This window comes from Zingiber officinale, chromosome 11A, assembly GCF_018446385.1.
Source record: "Zingiber officinale cultivar Zhangliang chromosome 11A, Zo_v1.1, whole genome shotgun sequence".
Classification (NCBI taxonomy): Eukaryota; Viridiplantae; Streptophyta; class Magnoliopsida; order Zingiberales; family Zingiberaceae; genus Zingiber; species Zingiber officinale.
Window position 1 is genome coordinate 19,866,962 of NC_056006.1, and position 23,776 is coordinate 19,890,737.

At 34.9% G+C, this 23,776-nt stretch overlaps 1 long non-coding RNA gene across 1 annotated transcript; it reads left to right on the forward strand.

Annotated features, from left to right (window-relative positions):
* Positions 1-666: 666 nt before the first annotated feature.
* On the forward strand, positions 667-23,276 carry LOC122031114. The gene is made up of 2 exons (XR_006125747.1): positions 667-730; positions 23,045-23,276. It is a non-coding gene; the product is annotated as an uncharacterized LOC122031114 (long non-coding RNA).
* The last annotated feature ends 500 nt before the right edge of the window (positions 23,277-23,776 follow it).

A 23,776-nucleotide genomic window follows, 5' to 3' on the forward strand; every position in this document is an offset into this window, starting at 1 on the left:
GTTTGATATTTTTACCAAAAGAAAGAAGTTGTGACAAAAAAATGTTGAAGCCGGGTTTTGAACCCAAGACCCCGGACCCGAATCCGGACTTAGCCAACCAACTGGTCTGGAAACGTTTTGTTAATAATAAATGAGATGAAATGTATATGATGTAGAACATGGTAATGGAGAATAATAAGAAGGAAAATAAGTTGAAGAAGCTAGGTTTCGAACCGAGCTCCTCGGCCCGAGCAGAACTCGGCCCGACCAACCGAGCTGTGCTCGATTTGTTAACTAGATAGGAGAACAAATATATTTAAGCATAAGTTGGAATATTTAAAATAAAATGGTTGCAGCTTGGATTCGATCCCTCGAGTTGGGCTTTAAGCAGAACGCAGCCCACCAACAGACCAGCCGCGAGTTTGTTAATAAAACCCGAATCAAGTTGTATTTAAGCAATAGTTAGTTAACAGAATATTAAAGTTATAAGAAGAGAACTTAGGTTTTCCCCGTGACAAAAATCTTCTCCTCTCCTCCTCTCGTGACGGCGTTTTTTCCTCTCGGGCGAAAACAGAGACGAAGCTAGGGCTTCGTCTCCGGCGGTCGGCGAGCGTCTTCTTCCGTGAGTTCTTCACCGATCCAAGCTCCTCTCGTAAAGGAGAACTCGAAGACGCGAGGAAGAGGCCGAGATCGTGAGTTTCTCCGAAGCCCTAGAAGCTATCTTGCTCGGTTGTAAGTCCAAGAACCGAAGGTGAGTTGCTTCTCACCTGCAGTAGGAGTTGTTCCGAGCTTCGATTTGTTTTCATGGCTTTCGGATTTTACGTTGTAGAGTTTAGATCTTGTTGCTTTAGAAGCTTGCTGCCGTGTATGGAGATTTCGGATTCTTGATTTCTTCAAGATAACTTATAGTTTTGGGGACAGGTTCAGGTTTTCTTTGAAGATGTGTTCCCTTTCTGCTTTGTTGTTTCTTGTGAGCAAATTTTGGATCGGATTCAAGGTTGTTTATGTTCCTTAGTAGACTTATTCTTTTGTAGCTTAATTAGACATGCCAATTTGATTTCCTTTATAGCTTACTGGACCAGCATGTGTTTATTAGGCATTTTAGCTTCAGTTTTGATGTATATACAAATATATGCACATTGAGTATTATGAGTTAGTTTAATTTGTTGGTTCCTTTAGTTTTCTGCCGTGAGTCTTAAAGGAAGAATATGCATGATTAAGTTTGGTTTTTGGATGCCCTAACTAATGTTTCGAGCATGAACAGTTTTAAGCTTAAGGTTGAGTTTTAGTTCCTTCCTTTGTATTCGGATTTTTCCTATGGCTTCCAGATCATGCTTTATAGAATAGGGTAGCTAGGGACCTATTTGCTTGATGCTTATGTTCTGTTATAGCATGCTTAAAGGTATTTATTTGCTTGATGCTTGTGTTCTGTTATAGCATGCATGTCCTGAATTTAGTCTTGTACATGTGCAGATTGATATTTCATTTATATCATTGAAACAAGCATTATAAAGGTTTTAATTCCAGCATGTATTAGTTTTGTTTTGTGCTATTTGCTGGATATGAATAAGCATGCTTTTATTAGCAAATGCAGAACTTAGTTGAGTTCCTTTCATTGCTGTTTAGTATTTCCTGATGAAGCATGATATACTGTTAATTCCATGCAGCAATGATTCCTTTATTTTCTAGATTCTATTGCATGCCTAGTAGTTGAATTGGTTTTACAATCACAGCATGCTTAAGTTGTTCTAGTTTCTTATTTGCTATTGGAATAACATGAGCAGTCCTATTTTTATAGCATGCAGATTTTAGATAAGCTTAGTATGCAGATTTTGATAAACTTATTATGCAGATTTTTATTAAGCTTTACATGCAGATTTATGTTAAGCTTTGTATACAGATTTTCAGTACGTAGAGTGTGTTCTAGTGCACACCAAGTGCTTGATAAAATGCTTAGCTCAATATAATGCTACAGTAGGCATTTTAATAGCTCAGTTAATGCAGTAGAAGCATTTAAAATAACTTATTTAGTCTTGCTTCAGCTTATATGGGACTACGATCCAATGGGTGGGCTCCCACAGTCGCCTCTAGGTTCAGATAACCTAGTTCTAGGTTCAGATAACCTAGTAAAAGCAAGATAAGAAAATTAGCTATGAAATCAGTATTTTATTTTCAGCAATGGCACTGTACTGGATTAGATATCCATTGGGTTGGGCTCCCACAGTCGTCCCTAGGTTTAGATAACCTAGTAAACCCTACTAGACTCGGAACTTGCAATCCCGGGTTTAGTTAGGGATGCGCGCACAGCAAGTACAGTTGCCGGGCCCATCAGCAGCATGATTATTATTTTGATCTATTATGTAAATAGTTTTCAAAACTTCACAAATTAGTTATGTGAATACAAGTTAGACTCAGTTTAGCATTAATTAGTTTAGCTTAGGTATTAATTCAGTTTCTTATTGATACACATGATAGTTTTTTTATTATCTTTACATGTTAGCTTTTCAGTTAGTATGATTCCTTTATTGGTTTATGAGCATGATTAGCTTTACATGTTAGCTTTTCAGTTAGTTCCTTTGCTATTTATGAGCATGATTAGCTTTACATGTTAGCTTTTCAGTTAGTTCCTTTGCTATTTATGAGCATGATTAGCTTTACATGTTAGCTTTTCAGTTAGTTCCTTTGCTATTTATGAGCATGAGTAGCTTTACATGTTAGCATTCAGTTTTAGCATGTTTTTATTCATATACATGCATATTGAGTTTTTGTGAGTAGATAGCGCTCACTAAGCTTTATGCTTATAGACTGCATTTCCTCCTACTGCAGATAAAGGAAAAGCTAAAGTATGAAAGGAAGGCGACAAGGAGATGCTGTGACAGTGTGTGTGATGCCAGGACTATGGAGAGATCCAGAATTAGCTGGCAAAATTGTCAAGACTTTTCCCTTAGTTCTCTTTTAATGTTATATTGAAATTGAGTTTATTTCCGCATTTGTAGTTTGATACCTCCTATTGTTGGAGTGATATGGTTGTTGTCATTGCTAGAGTAGTTTCATATTTTTATTGAGCTATTATACTGCGTGGTTGTGAAATTATATGTTCCAGCCGCCTGTGGCTGTGTATATAGTGTTTGTATCCCAGTTTGGGGTCACCGGTACAGGGGAGACTATGCCGAAATTTTTTCGGTAAGGATTTCTCGAAGTTAAGTAGCGTACCGGTTAAGTAGAGTTAGTAGTCAAGTAACGGTCACCTTTAGAGAGTAGTAGTAGTAGTAGAAAGGTGGGTCGTTACAGTTGGTATCAGAGCAGTTCCCATTCTCCAGCATCACACATCAGCATCATCCTTGCCGTCTTCAAGTAAGAAAGTATTTAAGTTTTCCTTTCATGTTTTCTTTATTATTTGCAGTATAGAGTATCTGTTTATATGCGCTTAAGTAAGAAGAAGTTTCTTGTTTAATTTTCCTATGTTTTGATACATATGCTTAGGAAGAATAGAGACATTTTTAGTTTTATTTCTCTTATATACATATGCATAAGTATGTTTAGAAAGGGTAGAGAAGATATCTAGTCTTTTTTTTGGCATAACTAGATGTCAAGATAGAGGATAAGACAGTAGAGAGTCAGAAGTCCCAGTTAAGTAATTAGAACTAGAAAGATAATGATAACAAGAAAGCGATACACCCAGAACAGTTTTCAGGACTAGATATGGACACTACAAATTTATAGTCATGTCATTTGGTGTGACTAATGCACTTATGGTCTCCAGAGACTTTATAACAGGCCTTCCAAGGACCACTGATGGGTATGGTGCGATATGAATGATAGAGGACCGAGAAGTTAAGAGACTAAGGAACAAAGAATACCGTTAGTGAAAGTCATTTAGAACCAGGAGCACGAGGAAGTTACTTAGGAGCGTGAGGAAAGTATGAGATAGAAATGCCCAGATTTATTCTAAGTTCGAGGACGAACTTTTTATAAGGGAGGGAGAATTGTAACGACCCAATTTTCCCTATTTCGAGTCCTAAAAGACCTTATTAAAATTTAGAAATGCTTTAGAAAAATTCTAGATATTTTTAGAAATTTTTAAAGTATTTTTATGGAATTTTTGGAGGTCGTTTGGTATTTTTACCAAAAGAAAGAAGTTGTGACAAAAAAATGTTGAAGCCGGGTTTTGAACCCAAGACCCCGGACCCGAATCCGGACTTAGCCAACCAACTGGTCTGGAAACGTTTTGTTAATAATAAATGAGATGAAATGTATATGATGTAGAACATGGTAATGGAGAATAATAAGAAGGAAAATAAGTTGAAGAAGCTAGGTTTCGAACCGAGCTCCTCGGCCCGAGCAGAACTCGGCCCGACCAACCGAGCTGTGCTCGATTTGTTAACTAGATAGGAGAACAAATATATTTAAGCATAAGTTGGAATATTTAAAATAAAATGGTTGCAGCTGGGATTCGATCCCTCGAGTTGGGCTTTAAGCAGAACGCAGCCCACCAACAGACCAGCCGCGGGTTTGTTAATAAAACCCGAATCAAGTTGTATTTAAGCAATAGTTAGTTAACAGAATATTAAAGCCGATCTAACTTACCGAGTCGTTCAATAGCAGAGTTGATTCAATTGGGCAAGGAAGATTCTCTAACTCTACTTCTCACATTTACCTTTCTCCTTTATTATCGAAACATCAGTCTCACTATAAAAAACCAATTAATTAAGGATGAAATTTAGGGACAAACAATTTTCATCCCAAATTAGCAACAAATTTAATGACAAAATAAAAATTCATCCCAAATTAGCAATGAACTTTTCAACCAAATATTTTCGTCCCAAAATTAGTAATAAATAATATTTCGTCATAAATTTCATTGTCAAATTGCAACGAAATTAAATTTTTGTTCCAAATTGTATGACAAATAAAATATTCGTTGGTAATTTTGTAACGAAAATGAGATGGGATAAATCTAGGATTTGTCCCTAAATCATGGATTCATCCCTAAATTTGGGGCGAATCCAGGATTCATCCGAGAATTACAAAAATTAAAAAAAAAAGCTTCGGAAGCCCTAAATATGGACCTAGAAATGTCAGAATTTCATGAAACAAGTTTCTATATGTTTGTATTTTCTCCTGGTCATAAAAATATCCTTATCCATAATTTTAATATAATATATTGAGTGTGGTGATTTTATAACATGAATTAGATTAAATTTAAGGTAAAAAATTACCATACTCAATATATTAGGTTAAAATTATGGATGAGGACATTTCTATGATCAGGAGAAAAATACGAATATATAGAAACTTGTTTCATAAAATTTCAATATCTCTAGATCCATATTTTGGGCCTCCAATTATGTTTTATTATTTTTTTATTTTTACAATTCTAGAATGAATCTTGGATTTGTTCCAGATTTGGGGAGGAATCCATGGATTTGTCCCAAATTTAGTGATGAGTTTATAGATTCGTTGCCAATTCTAGGATAAATCCAGAATTCATCCCAGAATTGAAAAATTAAAAAAAAATAAAAAAATAATCTGAAGTCCTATTTATGGACCTAGAGATGTCGGAATTTTATGAAACAAGTTCTATGTATTCATATTTTTCTCCTAATCATAAAAATAGCCTCATATATAATTTTGATATAATATATTAAGTATGTTAATTTTTTAACATGAATTAGGTTAAATTTGAGTTAAAAAATCATGACACTCAATATATTAGGTTAAAATAATTGATAAACACATTTTTATGATCAGGAGAAAAATACATACACATAGAAACTTATTTTATGAAATTTCGATATCTTTAGGTATTTAGGGCTTCCGATACTTTTTATTTTTTATTTTTTATTTTTAATTTTGGGACGAATCCAAGATTCGTCCCAGAATTAAAAAATTTTAAGAAATAATCGAAAGTCCTAAATATGGACCTATAGATGTTAAAATTTTATGAAACAAGTTTTCATGCGTTCATATTATTCTCCTAATTATAAAAATGTCTTCATCCATAATTTTTACCTAACATTTTGAGTGTGATGATTTTTTAACTCAAAGTTGACCTAATTTATGTTAAAAAATCACTACACTCAATATATTAGAATAAAATTATAGATGAGGATATTTCTATAATCAAGAGAAAATACAAATATATAATAACTTATTTCATAAAATTCTAACATCTCTAGGTCTATATTTTGGGCTTCTGATTCTTTTTTTTTTATTTTTTTATTTTTGCCATTCTAGAGGATTCACCCCAAATTTGGGGATGAATCCATCGATTTGTTGCCAATTCTGGGATGAATCCAAGATTCGTCCCAGAATTAAAAATTTTTTAAAAAAATCAGAAGCCCTATTTATGGACTTAGAGATATCAGAATTTCATGAAACAAGTTTCTATGTGTTTGTATTTTTCTCTTGATCATAAAAATATCCTCATCCATATTTTTAACCTAATATTTTGAGTATGGTAATTTTTTAACCTGAATTTGACCTATTTCAAGTTAAAAAATTATCACACTCAATATATTAGGTTAAAATTATAGATGAGGATATTTTAATGATCAGGAGAGAAATATGATATTGTTACATCTTTAGGTCTATATTTTGGGCATCTGATTTTTTTTATTTTCGCAATTTTGGGATGAATCTTAGATTCATCTCATATTTAGGGACGAATCCATGGATTCATACTAAATTTGGGGATAAATCCATGGATTCGTCGTCAATTCTGTGACAAATCCAGGATTCATCCCAGAATTAAAAATTTTTAAAAAGATAATCGAAAGCTCTATTTATGGAACTAGAGATATTAGAATTTCATGAAATAAGTTTCTATGTGTTTATATTATTCTCCTAATCATAAAATATTGTCATCCATATTTTTAACCTAATGTTTTGTGTGTGATGACTTTTTAAGCCAAATTTGACCTAATTTGGGTTAAAAAATCATCACATTTAATATATTAGGTTAAAATTATGGATGAGAATATTATTATGATTAGGAGAAAAATATAAACATATAGAAACTTATTTCATGAAATTCTGACATCTCTAGGTCCATATTTAGAGCTTTCAATACTTTTTCCTTTTTTTTTTTTTAAAAAATAATTCTAGGACGAATCCATGGATTCATCTCCAATTCTGGGACGAATCCAGGATTCATCCCAGAATTAAAAAATAAAAACAATTAAAAGCCCTAAATATAGACCTAGAGATGTCAATATTTCATGACACAAGTTTCTATATGTTCGTATTATTCTCCTGATTATAAAAATGTCCTCAATAATAATTTTACCTAACATTTTTAGTTTGGTGATTTTTAACCCGAATTTGACTTAAGTTGGGTTAATCACCACACTCAATATACTAGGTTAAAATTCGCTGTGGTTAGCCTAGGAGATAACAACCTAGAAACTAATCAAATACATCATCAACTCTATCAGCATCCTAGTGGGTCATCTACTGATAGGAAAATTAGTTGATGTGTTAATTCAACAAATGACATAATGCAGTCACTCCACATTCTACATTCAGTATAAGTAAAATCATCATACTGCTACCAATGTATACACCTAGCACACATACTCACACAACATATGTATGATCAACAAAATCCTCCAATTATTATACACCAAACATACTCACAACTCAGGTATATTCAGTATGATACCTCCAACAATACATACCGAACACGTGTACAAAATCAATGTAGATAAAATCAACAATATACCTCAAACAACACTCACATAACATATCTTCACCAATGCCAAAACTATAACCAACATATACTTCCAATAACGCATACTAAACCCAGGTGCACTCACAAATCAAACATAATCAAAAAGTTACCTCAGATACCACACCAAACACATATGTACATATCCCAACTCAGATTAAATCGACAAAATGCCTCCATCAAAACACCACCGATGTACTTATACTACATCTCGGATTTAATCAACAAGATATCTTCAATAATTCATCCAGATACATACACCGAACTACATATCTATAATCCACCAGGAACCTTCAAACCATATCAGAACATGGATACATATACTACTTGCAAATGGACAGTCTACCACAGAACTCCTACAACACATAACAATCATAATATACATCCAACATAGACATGCAAAATCAGCATACCAGCTCAATCAAAGAGACCAACCTTATGCTACCAACACTCATGGGTTACAGTATATCTAAACAAAATTCATGCATATGTATCAAGCATGAATACATCAATCAAAAGCAACCCAAAATAAAGCAGTCTAATCATCCAGTAACCACCCTGCTATAGGTTCAAAGGAACTAGCATCGGACAAGAAAGATATACACCTCATGGTATAACATTGCAAGTCAATGTCATACACTACCAAGACTATATCTAATGGGGAAAATTTTATCATCATAAATCCAAATGTACTCTTCCCGTATACACTAGTAACGATTGTATCCCATAAGTGTTAAGCAATTAGCTCTACACTTCCTTACATCAGTAGGGTCACATATCCCAATGCACCCTCTAAGTTATCCCACCAGGTATACACAGTCCATGGTCAAAGTCTTCATAGAATATGATACATCGATCCTCTATAACCTATCCAAGCCGATAATGATATATGGCTAAATCAGTCATTTTCACGTCAGTACAAAACATGTACTCAAATGTGCTCTAGATACATAACTAAGCACAAATAACCTAAAGGTTCGAACCTCTAAAAATAGAGTATGGCAATCCTCTACTGATCAACCAACAAAACTAAATCATTCATCTACTAACTAATCAAAAATACCTTAATCCTCCACAAGCAACTAAGGTATATCCAACCACATAATATCATATGTAGAAATGTGTACGACCCAAAAGAAAAGTCAGAATTTAAGAACATCAAGACACTCTCATCTTCATCCTCAAAAACATCAGCCCACACTATATCAGATGAATAAATCTCCACTCCACATGAGGGCAAGTTAACATTCAAAATATCAATCATTATTTTTCCACATAGCCCCAGAGGAAGCATATATCATTTTTTTTCATCCTGTTAACTATCCATAACCAACCAGATTTATTAAAATCTCATAGGTACATTCAACCGTAAAACTCTCCAACACCCAATTTATAATCTGATCACCAATCATAATTATCAAACCTGTGAATATCATAAATGACACTCACTATGTCACCATCAATGACAACCCAAATATAAATCATCAAAACAAATATCTAGTAATTGATCATCAGACAACCACATAACATTTACTCTCATAAATCATTAGAAATCAACATATCATAATATCTTATCTCACAATATCCCTCAACCTCAAACCATTCTCAACAATGATCAAACATGGTAACCCCCAATGACCAATTTCCATCGTACCTGGTACCCTAATATCCAAAAGATATGAGTATAAAACTCTCCTGGCTAAGTCCACAGGAATATATGGGTATCATCCACTACCCAGCTAACAATAGCAGAGGCTGGTATATGCCTCAATCTCCTACTAGTAGTAACAGAAGCCAAAACTACTGATGGTATGATCTGAAAAATCACCAGAGACTATAATCCTTGATCTCTATTAGATCAATCATGCTCAATGGCTATCCCATCACATATAATATGTGTTACAACAACCAGACAAGTACTAAAGATAAAGTGCTAATACATGTCATAATTATCAAATTAAACATCATACCTGTATGCCGTCTGGAGATGTTCCGTCGCTGTCCAGTCCCCAATTTGACCTCAAAATTCCGAACAAGCATATCGCCGAAAATCCAAATAAATCCGAAACGGAAATCCGAAACATAACCATATCGAAAATCCGATAATGCCGGTTTGACTACTGAACTGCTAACAAATATCCGAATACCAACAACGGTATCCGATAACTCTCGAATACAAGCGGTGTCATAACGCTCGATGCAAATAAATTGGTATCGGATAAATCCGAAAATCCATGTCTGAAAAACAAGTATCGCCAAACTTGGCGCTCCGATACCAAGTAAATAAATTGGTATCGAGTTATCTAAACATCAATACGAAGACAAAGATCGTATAAGCGTGCTCGATACCACTAAATTGTCACGCCCGGAAGAGTCCCTGTCCGAAGAAATTCCCCCCTGTACGGCGGACAATCAAAATTTTCTACAAGCACTAAATACTCGACCACGGTGGTGGAATAATATGATAATAAAATCAATCACCGCGGTTTATATATATATTGACCTCGGTACAACCACGATAATAATACTCGACTAAATCAACCCTACTCAACTACACTCGTAAAGCCCAATCCGATTTTCTTACCTCTTACGCGTCCGGCGGCGTATAATAAAGTAAATCCAAATCATCTGGAAAGTCCATCCAACGGAAGATTCCATACAATATCCATATGTAAGTCAAAACAAAACTAAAATAAACTCTGGTGAAAGCTAAAATGAAACAACTCAAAACCGGCGGGTACACTACGTGCGATGGGGACTAATGGAACTCCCTCAGCGGCGTCAGAAAATAACAACAATGGGCGGGGTGAGTCAACACTCGGTGATGCAGTTGATATCAGTAAAGAAACAACACCTAGCACTAATCATGCGTACAGTCTCGATAAGAAAGATAAGAATGCATCGAAATAAGCAGGAGAATCTGTCTAACGAGTCCCGAGTATAAGGTCGATCAGGGATAAGGAATCATATGCATGTCAAACATAGGTATCGAACAATACGTATAAATCGTGACCACAAACCTGCAATAAATGCATCATGCGTGATGCGATGATGCGTCTGGTCACCCACGGCGCGGTCGATCATCTCATACAAAGTGAGGCCGGTGGGTAGGGGTGACAACCGTGCACTCTGTCGTCACTACTCACGATGGTGACCGAGTGGCGGGATCTGTCGGAGTACACCTATCCTCCTACCCCAAATCATAATGGGAGCGCAATGCTCTCATCTCCCGGTGCTCAAAGACGGGAGGAATCCCTGTCGGATAACACGTTGTGTCACACTACCCATGGCGGACCAGCGGTGCCTAGAGTCCTGCGCACACACAGATCGACCACTAACCCGGGTGGTGGTGTGCGAATCCATATAATGGCGATGTGCTCGACAATAATGGAGCGGACTATAGCATGCAATCATGCAAATGATGCATGGCAATAACCATATAAACATCCTGACCTAATCCATATATATAGAAAAATACATCAAAGGTCAACGAATCCAAAACAATCCAAAGGTATACAGAAGGTATAAAACCTAGGTCCTGAACATGGTCAAGCATGGCATATCACTACCCCTATAAGCATGTATAAACAGGTAAAATATACCTGAGATGCAAAACCAATCAATCAATCAAGCATGTAAGATTTGGGTAGTGATTAACCGAAACAGATAAGAAACATAATTAATGCAACATGTTAATTTAATTACTAAGCATATCAAATGACATAAGTCAAAAGTACCCACCTCCAATAAGAAATGGTCCAATCCGATAAATCGAGATACTCGTCTCGCGTCAAACTCCTGTGTTAAATCATACAGTTTAGCTAATTTAATTATAAACAAATAGCTAAACTAATTCCTAATCCATCGACCATCTAGGGTTAGTTTCATTAACCCTATTTACACCATCAATCAAAATCAACTAACATATTTGATTGTATTCATTAAGCCTTACCTCTGGATCAAACAAAAGGAAGATCACAGCGGTTAGTGCTCTCTCTTCAACAATGTCTGCAAAGGAAATCACCATATAAGGTCTACCCAGGATTTAATATAATTAATCCTATGCTTACATAACAAAAATAATACCAATAGCTCAAACCATCTAAATCATTAAATTCATCTTCCCAAACTCACCTCAACAGATACGTAATTTTTCCTCTTTTCAACGATGGCAGCAGATCCAATCAAATGGTGGGTGGTGACCTTAGGTCAAGTTGCTGCCCAACAAATCAACATTTCTAAAATCAGACACCTAACATAGTTAAATGCCTAAACCCACAATAAATTCCACAACTAAATAAGATTAAATCAATGTTTACCCTAAACTTGTGTCGGTAGCTTTCTTCCTGCCGGCATCTGATGACGAAGAAGGATGACCCGATAGAGAGGTCTCAGACACGGCTTGAAGGCTTCAACAGTACTAGGGCAGATCAGAAGGGCTCTGCCCCACAGCAAAGAACTAAGCAGTGGTAACTGCGGCGGCGCTGAAATCTCCACAGCAAGGGGTGACGGGCGCCGGTGACTAGCTAGACACGAGCACAGAGGAAGATGACCGGCGCTGCTCCGTGCATCGCTGGCGGCAGTGGGCCCGGTGCTAGGGCACAGGAGAAGAAAGTCTCGGCCGAGGAAAAGTAGGCGGACGGCGGTGTCGCGCGGGCACAAGCACAGAGAAGAGAAGGCGTCGGCTTCTCCCTTGGTCCGGGGCTTATGCACGCGTGGGATAGGAGAGGAGAGAACCGCCGAGTGGTGGCGGTTAGGGCAAGCCGTCGGCGCCGGTTAGGAGGAGGAGACGGCGTCGAAGGTCTTAGGGCACGGCACGCGCGGGGAGAGGAAAAGAAACGGAGAGGAAAAGGGAAAATAAAGGAAAATGAAAAAAAAAAGAAATATAAAATAAACATTTCCTCGCTTAAATGGGTCGCCTAAACAGGTTTTTTCCCCGGATCCCGTTTTCATCCCCGTTAACTCGTCCATACGAGCTCCGAAAAATTCCCGAAAAATTTCCAAAAATTCCGAAAAATTCCCTTATTAATATTCGCCTATTTTCCGGTATTTTACATCATTTTTATGAGAAAAATCACCACACTCAATAAGCTTATATATGTTCGTATTATTCTTCTAATCATATAAATATTCTCATACATCATTTTTATCTATTATCTTATTTTTCATAGTAAAGTGAAATATATGTAATTTACTCCTAATTTAAAAAGTTATTATTCAACACATATAATATGTGTGTCCGTAATACTAAATATGGACCTAAAGATCTCAAAATTTTATGAAATAAGTTTTCATATGTTTGTATTATTCTTCTTATCATAAAAATACCCTCATACATTATTTTGACCCAATATATTAAGTGTAGTAATTTTTTTAACATGAATTAAGTCACATTAATATTAAAAAATCACTACACTCAATATATTGGATCAAAATTATAAATGAGGGAATTTTATAATCAGCAGAATAATACTAACACATAGAAACTTGATATATGAAATTTTGATATCTTTAGGTCCATATTTATGGCTTTGGTCGCTTTTTCCTTTTTATTTATTTTTTTTTCAATTCTTCGACAAATCAGATTCACCCCAAAATTTGCCACGAATCCAAGATTCATCCCTAAATCTGGGATGAATCCTAGGATTCATTCCAAAATTGAAAAAAAAAAAAAATAGAACGAAAAAAGCACATAATCGAAAATCCTAAATGTGGACCTAGAGATATCGAAAGTTTATGAAACAAGTTTTTATGTGTTTGTATTATTCTCCTAATCATAAAAATATTCTCATCTATAATTTTGACCCAATATATTGAGTGTAGCAATTTTTTTAATAAGAATTTGACCTAATTCATGTTAAACAAATCACTACACTCAATATATTTTGTCAAAATTATATTTGAGGGCATTTTTATGATCAGTAGAATAACACAAGGTCATAGGAGCTGGTTTTATATTATTCCGAGCTCTTTAAGTCCATCTTTAGGATTTCTGATTATTTATTTATTTTTTTTTTTATTTTTTTCAAATCTGGAACGAATCCTCGATTCATCTTAGATTTAGGGATGAATTCATGGATTCGTCCTAGATTTGGGGATGAATCCTTGGATTTGTCACCAATTCTAGGACGAATCCAAGATTTGCCCCATAATTGAAAAAATACAAAAAGAAAAAGAATTGCAAACCCTAAATATAGACATAGAAATCTCAGAATGACATGAAATGTAACACCCCACCCTCCTCACTACTGGATCAGTAGAATAACACAAGGTCATAGGAGCTGGTTTTATATTATTCCGAGCTCTTTAAGTCCATCTTTAGGATTTCTGATTATTTATTTATTTTTATTTTATTTTTTCCAAATCTGGAACGAATCCTCGATTCATCTTAGATTTAGGGATGAATTCATGGATTCATCCTAGATTTGGGGATGAATCCTTGGATTTGTCACCAATTCTAGGACGAATCCAAGATTTGCCCCATAATTGAAAAAATACAAAAAGAAAAAGAATTGCAAACCCTAAATATAGACATAGAAATCTCAGAATGACATGAAATGTAACACCCCACCCTCCTCACTACTGGTCTGCGAGGGCGAGCGCTACTGGACTACTAACTTGTAACAACCACTCTTCTTACTTACTACTCTCTAAGGGCGACCGTTACCTAACTCCTACTCTACTTACTAGTGTCACTTATGCTATTATTAGCGACACTTAGATTTATCACGATTCAGAGAAATTCCTACCGGAAAATTTCGGCAAAATCTCCCCTGTACCGGTGACCAAATCTATAATACACAAGATATATACACAGCCACATGCGGCTGGATCACAATTTATTCACAACCACGCAGTAATAAATCATATCATAATCAAAAACTAATCTAGCAACATGAACTAAACTCAAGCTCCCAGAATGAAGCATAATAAGCTACAATGCACATCAAACTCAATCATAAACTCATAATTTCATAACAGAAATAAGGAAAATAAACTAGACATAAACTCTAAATAAATAAGTCTTGCTAGTCCTCTCTGGACCTCTCCATAGTTCAGTCACCACACACATCCATCATCACCACCACCCTGTCGCCTCCCTTCATATCTTAGCTTTTCCTTTATCTGCAGTAGGAGGAAAGAAGACAAGATCTATAAGCGAAAACGCTTAGTAAGTACTAATCTATCTCACAAAACTCGAAGTGCATAAAAGTAATGCAATAATACTGGAACTGAAATGCTAAAGCAAATCTGCATGTGCTCATGGTATACAGAAAATGAAACTGAATACTAAACATGCTCACTATCTAACAGGATAATAAGAAATCAACACTGTAAGCTTAGAATTAACGAAACTAACTTTTTATTTATTCTAAGCATAAAACTTATTATATTTTCTTATATCCTTGTAATAGAAATTAATCTTTTAATTTCTATCTTTTACTTTCTTCTTCTTTCTTTCTTCCTTCTTACTTCACTTTTCTTTTCTTTGTTCCTTCTTACTTAACTTTTCTTTTCTTTGGTTTTCTTTTCTTTGGGCCCAGGCTTAGTACCATCTCATGCGCGTTCCCTAATAGGTTGGGGTTGCGAGCCACCAATCCTAAAAGAGCAGACCTCGGTCTACCAGGGCCAAGACCTCGGAAATGGTCACATGGATTTGTTTAACGACAAGCTCTTGGATGTCGGGTACTAGCCTCTTGCTTTACTTACTTGTTATCTCTTTTTAACTAGACTTTAGTCTTTTTCTTGACTCATACTTCTCATACTCTTTTATTAGAGTTTATTAGAGTCTTGTAAATGTATTTAACAGGTATAAGATTACAATTAACTAAGCATGCTATATACAAATACACTAGGGAAATCAGTTTGAACCCTCTAGCATGTTATAAAACCAAATCAAGGAGAGTGACTTTGAACTTACTAATCATGCCATATAATAGAGCAAAGGAAGGTGATTTTAGGCTTTCTAAACATGCTGTAAAAATAGATTTAACTACTAGGCACGCAATGGAATCAAGTTAAGCATACTGTGAAGATCAAGCTGTGAAAGTTAAACACATTCAACTACTGCTCATGCTTAAATCTATAGCAAAGAAATAGTACATGAAGTCCGATCATGCATGTTCAATAGCAAAGGGAAAAACTAAACAATACTACTCAAGTTTTACTAATAGAAAAATTAGCAATCTGCTCATTGGAATAAAACTCTACTGCTGTGAAAAGAAGTTTTCATGCCCGGTTGCTGGAAATAAACAAGTTTAGGGCTGCATATCAAAAGAATACCACTCCTACTTAGTAACCCAGCAAGAAGAAGAGTCTAAAGCTGATCTGAAATCTAGGGGTTGTTCTTGTTCGGATCTTAGCAAGAAATCTGCAGCTGAAATGCTAAACTAAGCCACGAAAGTATCTAACTAATTCATGCTCATTGCTTGGAAACAAAACTAAATTCCAAGAATACATATACATAATCCGGAAATGGCATCTCCACAAAGCATGGAAGAATTGAAGAATTCAACCTACCTAGCACTACACGACACATAACATCTCATGTTCATTGTGACAGCAAGGAGAGAAAATTGAGCAACGACACTAACCATGGCAATTCCACACAACCAGGAACAAATCTTAAGAAATCTCCTCCTTCTATTTCCCCAACCCTTCTCTTACGGCAGTATCATCAAACAAAAACCCCAATCCTTTCTCAAAGAGCTCACGGTAGAAATCAAAAGACTTCAAAATCCATACAACTTCAATTCCGAAAGCCAAGACATCAAAGCAATACTCGGAACTACTCCTACTACAGGTGAGTAGTACTTACTGCGATGTGCTTGCACTTACAACCGAAGGAGAGGGCTGCTAGGGTTCGGCGAGACTTGAAATCACCACGCCTTCTTTGCGTCTACGTACTCTTCACGTCGAGGAGGTCACGAGGATGAGAAGGATTCTCGGAAAAACCCCTCGCCGGCCGCTGGAGGAAGCGCCCTAACTCGGCTTCGTCTTCGCCCAAGCACAGCGCCGTCGCATGCGTCGGGAGAAAGGAACAAGAAGAAAAGGGATTAGGGCTCGGGGAAAGAAATTAACCCTTTATAACCTAGGTTTAATTTCTGATCCTTACTATAACTTAAACATATTTCGTTTCATATCTTTTCACGAAATACCCGCGGATCAGTTGGTTGGCTTGGTTCGGTTAAGGCTCGGTTCAAGTCCGAGGTCCATGGTTCGAATCTCGGCTTGAATATTATTTTTGCTGAAACTTCTTTCATTTAGTAAAAATACCAAACGATCTCCAAAAATTACGTAAAAATGCTCTAAAAATTCCTAAAAATCTCTAGAATATTTTAAAGGTATTTACCAATATTTTTATGGACTTTTAGAACTTGAAATAGGGAAAATTGGGTTGTTACATAACTTTACTTAACTATCCTTGTTCACATGTTGATAGAAATTCCTAAAACTCTCAGAGAACTCAAAACATACAATTAACTAGCAGCAGAAGACTAAATGACTCATCTAATATATTCTTAATAAATGACAATCTTAATAAATTCTTATGCTAAATCCCAAGGCTTCTATAGTCTAGGCATCACACATTCATCCGCACCTCCTTGTCGCCTTCCTTTGCTATAACTTTTCTTTTCCTGTATCTGCAGTAAGAGGAAATGCAACCTATAAGCAAAATGCTTAGTAAGCGCTATCTAACTCACAAAATCTCGATATGCATGTACATATACTGAAAACTAAAACTGAATGCTCAAAAGGGAAACTACTCATGCTCATCTACTAGTAAAAGAAACAAACATACTGAAATGCTAAACATGTAAAGCTACTCATGCTCTTCTAATAGCAAAGAACAATAAACTAATCTAAATAACATGCTAGCATAAAAGAAAACTCAACTTGCTGCTTTTAAAATAAAATGAAACTTATTTCATTTGTTCTAAACTTATTCTTTTATTTTACTTGTTTAAAAACTTCTTCTTTAATACTTTTATACTGATGTAAAACTTACTTTACTTATTCAAAAACTTATACATATAATACTTCAAAATAATAATCAACTTTCCTCTTGGGCCCGACAACTGTATTTGCTATGCGCGCATCCCTAACTAGACCCGAGATAGCTGGTCCCGAATCTAGTAGGGTTTACTAGGTTATCTAAACCTAGGGACGACTATGGGAGCCCAGCCCAAGGACAACTGAGAGTCCTGCATACTAGGTTATCTAAACCTAGGGACGACTATGGGAGCCCAACCCAAGGACAACTGAGAGTCCAGTACAGTGCCACTGATAAAAGTAAAATACTTGTTATCTTTTAATACTTCTAATATATAATGCCTCGGCATTTTAACGAGCACCTTGTGTGCCAAAATCCCTAAAGTCTTGACTTTGGGATCTACTTAAGGCCTTGGCCTTTTTCTTTCTTTTCTTTATCTTTCTTATACTTGTTAATAACTCCAATAAAAGAATGCTTCTTTAAAAACTGAAATGTTTAAACAAATTCTAACTTTGAAATGCATAAACAAAAATCTGCATACTATGCTAATCAAAATTCTGCATACTATTCTAATCAAGATTCTGCATTCTATGCTACACTATTTCTGCATACTATGCAAACATAAAATCTACAGTATAAGCTTAATTAAAATATGCACTATAAGCCTACATAAAAATCTGCACTATAAGCTTAATTAAAATCTGTACTATATGCTTAATTAAAAATCTGCACTATAAGCGCTTAATTAAAATCTGTAATATAAGCTCTACATAAAAATCTGCATTATAAGCTTAATTAAAATCTGCACTATAGGCTTAATTAAAAATCTGCACTATAAGCGCTTAATTAAAATCTGTAATATAAGCTCTACATAAAAATCTGCATTATAAGCTTAATTAAAATCTGCACTATAGGCTTAATTAAAAATCTGCACTATAAGCGCTTAATTAAAATCTGCAATATAAGCTCTACATAAAAATCTACATTATAAGCTTAATTAAAATCTGCACTATAGGCTTAATTAAAAACCTACACTATAAGCGCTTCTTATGCTTCGAATTCAAGAAGAACAAAGGTCCGAAACTACTCCTACTGCAGGTGAGAAGCACTTACCTTGATTCTTGGACTCACAACCGAACAAAAAGGGCTTCTAGGACCTTGGCCGACCGCCGGAGATGATGCCCTAACTCCCTTTCATTTTCTTCCCGAGCTCCGCCATCGTACGCAGAAGAGAAGGAGAGAATGGTTTAAGTCACGGGAAAACAGAGCATCAACTTATCCCTTTTTATAACTTAATATTTCTGTTAACTCCTTAAATAAATTCGCTATCTTTTCTAAACAGACAAATCCAACATCAACTTATCCCTTTTATAATCCAATATTCTGTTAATTATCTTAAATAAATTTGCTACTTTTTTTAAACAAACAAATCCAACATCAACTTATCTCTTTTATAATATTCTGTTAACTATCTTAAATAAATTCGCTACCTTTTCTAAACAAACAAATCCAAGATCAATTTATCCCTTTTATAATCCAATATTCTGTTAACTATCTTAAATAAATTCGCTACCTTTTCTAAATAGAAAAATCTGTTTGTACACCTGGTCAGCCGGGTTTTGATCTAGTCAAAGGTCATGGGTTCAATTCTCAACTTGTACATTTTTTTGTCGAAACTTCCTTCGTTTTGTAAAAATACCAAACGACCTCCAAAAATTACATAAAAATACTCTAAAAATTTCTAAAAATCCCTAGAATATTTATATAGCATTTTTAAATATTTTTAAATTACTTTTAGGACTCTAATTGAGAAAATTTGGGGCGTTACATGAAATAAGTTTCTATATGTTTGTATTATTTTCCTAATCATATAAATATCCTCATACATCATTTTTATCTATTATCTTATTTTTCATAGTAAAGGGAAATATGTGTAGTTTACTCCTAATTTAAAAAGTTATTATTCAATACATATAATATGTGTGTCAGCAACACTAAATATGGATCTAGAGATCTTAAAATTTCATGAAACATGTTTTCATATGTTCATATTATTTTCCTGATCATAAAAATACCCTCATCTATAATTTTAACCCTATATATTGAGTGTAGTATTTTTTTTAACACAAATTAGGTTATATTAATGTAAAAAATTACTACACTCAATATATGGAGTCAAAATTATGGATAAGGGTATTTTTATGTTCATCAAAATAATACGAATACATGAAAACTTGTTTTATGAAATTCTAATATCTCTAGGTCTATATTTAGGGCTTTGGTTACTTTTTATTTTTATTTTTATTTTTTTTATTTTGGGATGAATTCTAGATTCATCCCATAATTTGCGATGAATCCAAGATTCATCTCTAAATTTGGGATGAATTCAAGATTTATTCTCAAATCTAGGATGAATCCTAAGATTTGTCCCATAATTGAAAAAAAAAATAAAAAGAACACATAAACAGAAATCCTAAATGTGGATATATAGATATCAGAATTTTATGAAACAAGTTTTATGTGTTTGTATTATTCTCGTGTTTAAAAATTACTACAATTAATATATTGGATCAAAATTAAGTTGGAGACTATTTTATGATCAGTAGAATAACATGAAATATAGAAACAAATTTCATATTACTCCGAATTCTCTAAATTTATTTTTAATGTATTGATTTATTAATTTATTAATTTTTTATTTTTTATACTCAGGGATGAAAACCTTTTTCGTCCCAAACTTTGTGACGAACTCTCTTCTAGTCCCAAAATTTGGGACTTATAATGTCCCCCCTCTCACCCGAGATCCCTAATTCACTCTCCCGATCGCGCGTGTTGCTTCTTGTCTTCGATCTCCCCCTCCCTGGTGACGGCAGCGAAGGAGACGGCGGCGATGGCAACGAAGCGTAAGCTCCCCCTTTCCTCTCTTTTCTCCTCCTCAACCGTGGCCGGTCTTGCATGCCCTCGGCCGGCTCCTGCTTGCCGCGTTTGGCCCTGGTGACCGAGCGTAGCCGCGTCCGCCCCCTGGTGGCCGGGCGTGGCCGCGTCCGCCCCCTGGTGGTCGGACGTCGCCGCGTTCTACCCCTGGTGGCCGAGCGTGGCCGCGTCTAGCCCTTGGTGGCCGGGCGTGGCCGCGTCCCAAACTGCCTTCGTTTGCTCGTCTCTCCTGGCGATGTTCACGAAGGCTTCCTCTCTTCATGACTGCCTTCATGTGCTCTTCTCCCGGGGTCTCTTCTCCGACATTCCTATCTCCTTCTCGTTGTTCCTCTTCGTAAATTCCAATCGCGCCATCATGTTTCATTTTGGTTGGTGATTTTTAGTTGCTTTAGTTCGTGTTGATAAATTCTCCATGGCTCGTGTTAGTTTTGATGTTTCTGAAAGGGAGTAGTGGATCACTAGCTTTATCCGACGCGTGTGGTTTCTCCCTTCTTTTTTTTCGTCTCTGTTTGGTTTTGGGATGTTCCATGTGCTTTTTGTAGTTGTGACATTGAATGAGTTTTGGTTTGTGGCTGCATTTACTTGTGTCAGGCTGGGCGTCATGAGGAGGGCTGCTGGTGTGGTGTGACGTTATTATTCCTACCTTCATCTTAAGGATCGGTTTAGTCGTTGGGTTACATAGAAATTATATACGACAACACAAATTGGGTAGAGTTTATATGTTCAGATTTAGATGCTTCAAGATAGATTACAATGATCTTAGAGGCTAGGATAGTTAATAATCTGCAACACTGACGACTAGCCATCTTAGAGCAGAAAATTTTGGAAGATTGTAATTCTTATTGAACTGTTGTACATAGGTAGATCCTGCTTGCTTGTCGTGCACTAGATGACAACAAATTATGTGGACTGTTACAATCCATGATAGCATTTAGACTATCTAATTGTAATATTATGATTTTTTTCACTTTCAACTACAACCATTTTGATTTTCAATCAGTTTTATATATGAAGTTTTCTATCTATTTCAATTTTTATCAGATCAATCTTCACCCAATATTGATGACAATTAAATAGTGTATTCATGAAAATTTGGCGCACTTATTACTTTGATAAGTTGTTCACTTAATTTCTAAGCACAATTACCTGTGCAAGGATTAGTAGTGCATTGGCAAACAGGGTTGCCAGAAGCATGCCAACCATTAAAGCCATGATCCAAAACTATAACATGATAGACCTGCATCTTCTTTTATCTCTGATAAATAATCTAAAAACTTACGAGCACATGATGGACCTCGAACCTACAAAGCATTGCATTCAATTTAGAATATATTGGTTACCGTTAATTTCAAATTGATTCATATTTAGTATAGTTTTCTTTATGTTAGTGATGTTTGTTACATATTTCAATTGGATTGCAAATAGTTATAAATTATTGTTACCCTTATATTTGATTGTTGAGTTTGTAATATTTTTATGTGCAAGCCTCATTTTCCTGTGAGCTTAGTATGTTTGGAGATACTCTTTTTGCTTCACCTGTTTTAGGTATATCTATGTTCGTTACTAAGATGCTTGTTAGATTTTTCCAACTTATTAAATTTGAATTCAATTAACTTTCTACTTATTAGAGACATATTTGGTGTTAAACAACTTTAGTAGGAAAAAGGTTATAGGATTTAAACCCTTTTGAGTTGACCTTGGCACATTCACACTTCTTCCGAACATGCTTGCACAGGTACTAATACCATACCATTTTTGGCTTCAAACTGAAACTCCAACACAGATTGATATGTAAACTTGCTTTTAAAATATGTGGCATTAATTCTATTAATTCTATGTAATGATAATGAAATTTGTATAAAATTTGACTGGGATGAAATTATAGAGGGACAATACCTAGGGCTAAAAATGAGAGTTATCTTATTTATGTGTTGCTAGTTTGACTCTGTCAGAGAGATGAAGGTGCATTTACATTATAATTTGGTTGAAATATGAGTTGAATAGGTTGTACTTGTAAGTCTTTTTTTTATTAGTTGCATTTGAAGTCTTGGTTTTTTGATGTCAAGACTTTGTTTGTTCAAATACAAAGGAAATAAATTGATTAAATATTTGGAAGAACTTTTGTTAGCGATTTGACATATTGCATGCACTTGTCTTTTTAGTAAATTGTTTCGCTTTTAGTAAATTCTACAAGATAATCATTTATATTCATTTTGTATTATATTGTTATGTTCTTATAGTATTTATGAACTTTTAAGCTTTTAGATTCTTATAGAAGCAAAATCATTCTTATATGTGTAAATAGATAATTGTTCGAGTAATTATCTTTCTTGTTAGTTTAAGTAATTATTTTTGTTGTTAAAAATGATCTATTTTATTTGTTTGTTTGTTTGATGCCGGAAAAGAAGATTGAATGGAGAAGAAAATTTTTGTGGAAGCAAAAGATGAGTTGATGTATTTGTAGTTTCTTTTGAATTGACTTGTTTAACTACTTAGAGTGTTGGATATTGTTACATACCATGAGTTGTATGCATTGTATATGCTTCTCTTGACTTTTTTGTATGATTATATATTGACAACATTGGACTTGTATTATTGTAGATTTTATTTCAAATATTAATAGGATGTGTATATATGTTAGATAGGATGTGTAATAAGATGTGTGATAATTTTAATTAGGATGTGTAATAAGATGTGATAATGTTAAATAGGATGTGTTAATTAAATTTATTGTAAATAGGTTTATAAATGTATTAGATTGGATTGTATTAACACGATAAATTATAGAAATGAATTGGTTATGGTTATTTTTTTTATTTAGGGACGAATTTAGCGATAAAGAAAATTCGTCGCCAAATTATCGAAACTGAATATGCATTGAAAAATTTGTGATGATTTATTTTTTGTCCCAAATTTCATCTTAGATTTTGGGATGAATTCTGAGATTCATCCTAGATTCTGGGATGAATCCAGAGATTCATTCCAAATTTTGTCCCAGAATCTAGGATGAATCTACAGATTTGTCCTAGAATCTGGTGTTTGTCCTAGAATTTGGTGTGAAATTGATTTTTCACAGATTTACATATTTACCAAAATTTGAAAATCATTTTTGTCATCAAATTTTGGGCATTATATTTTTG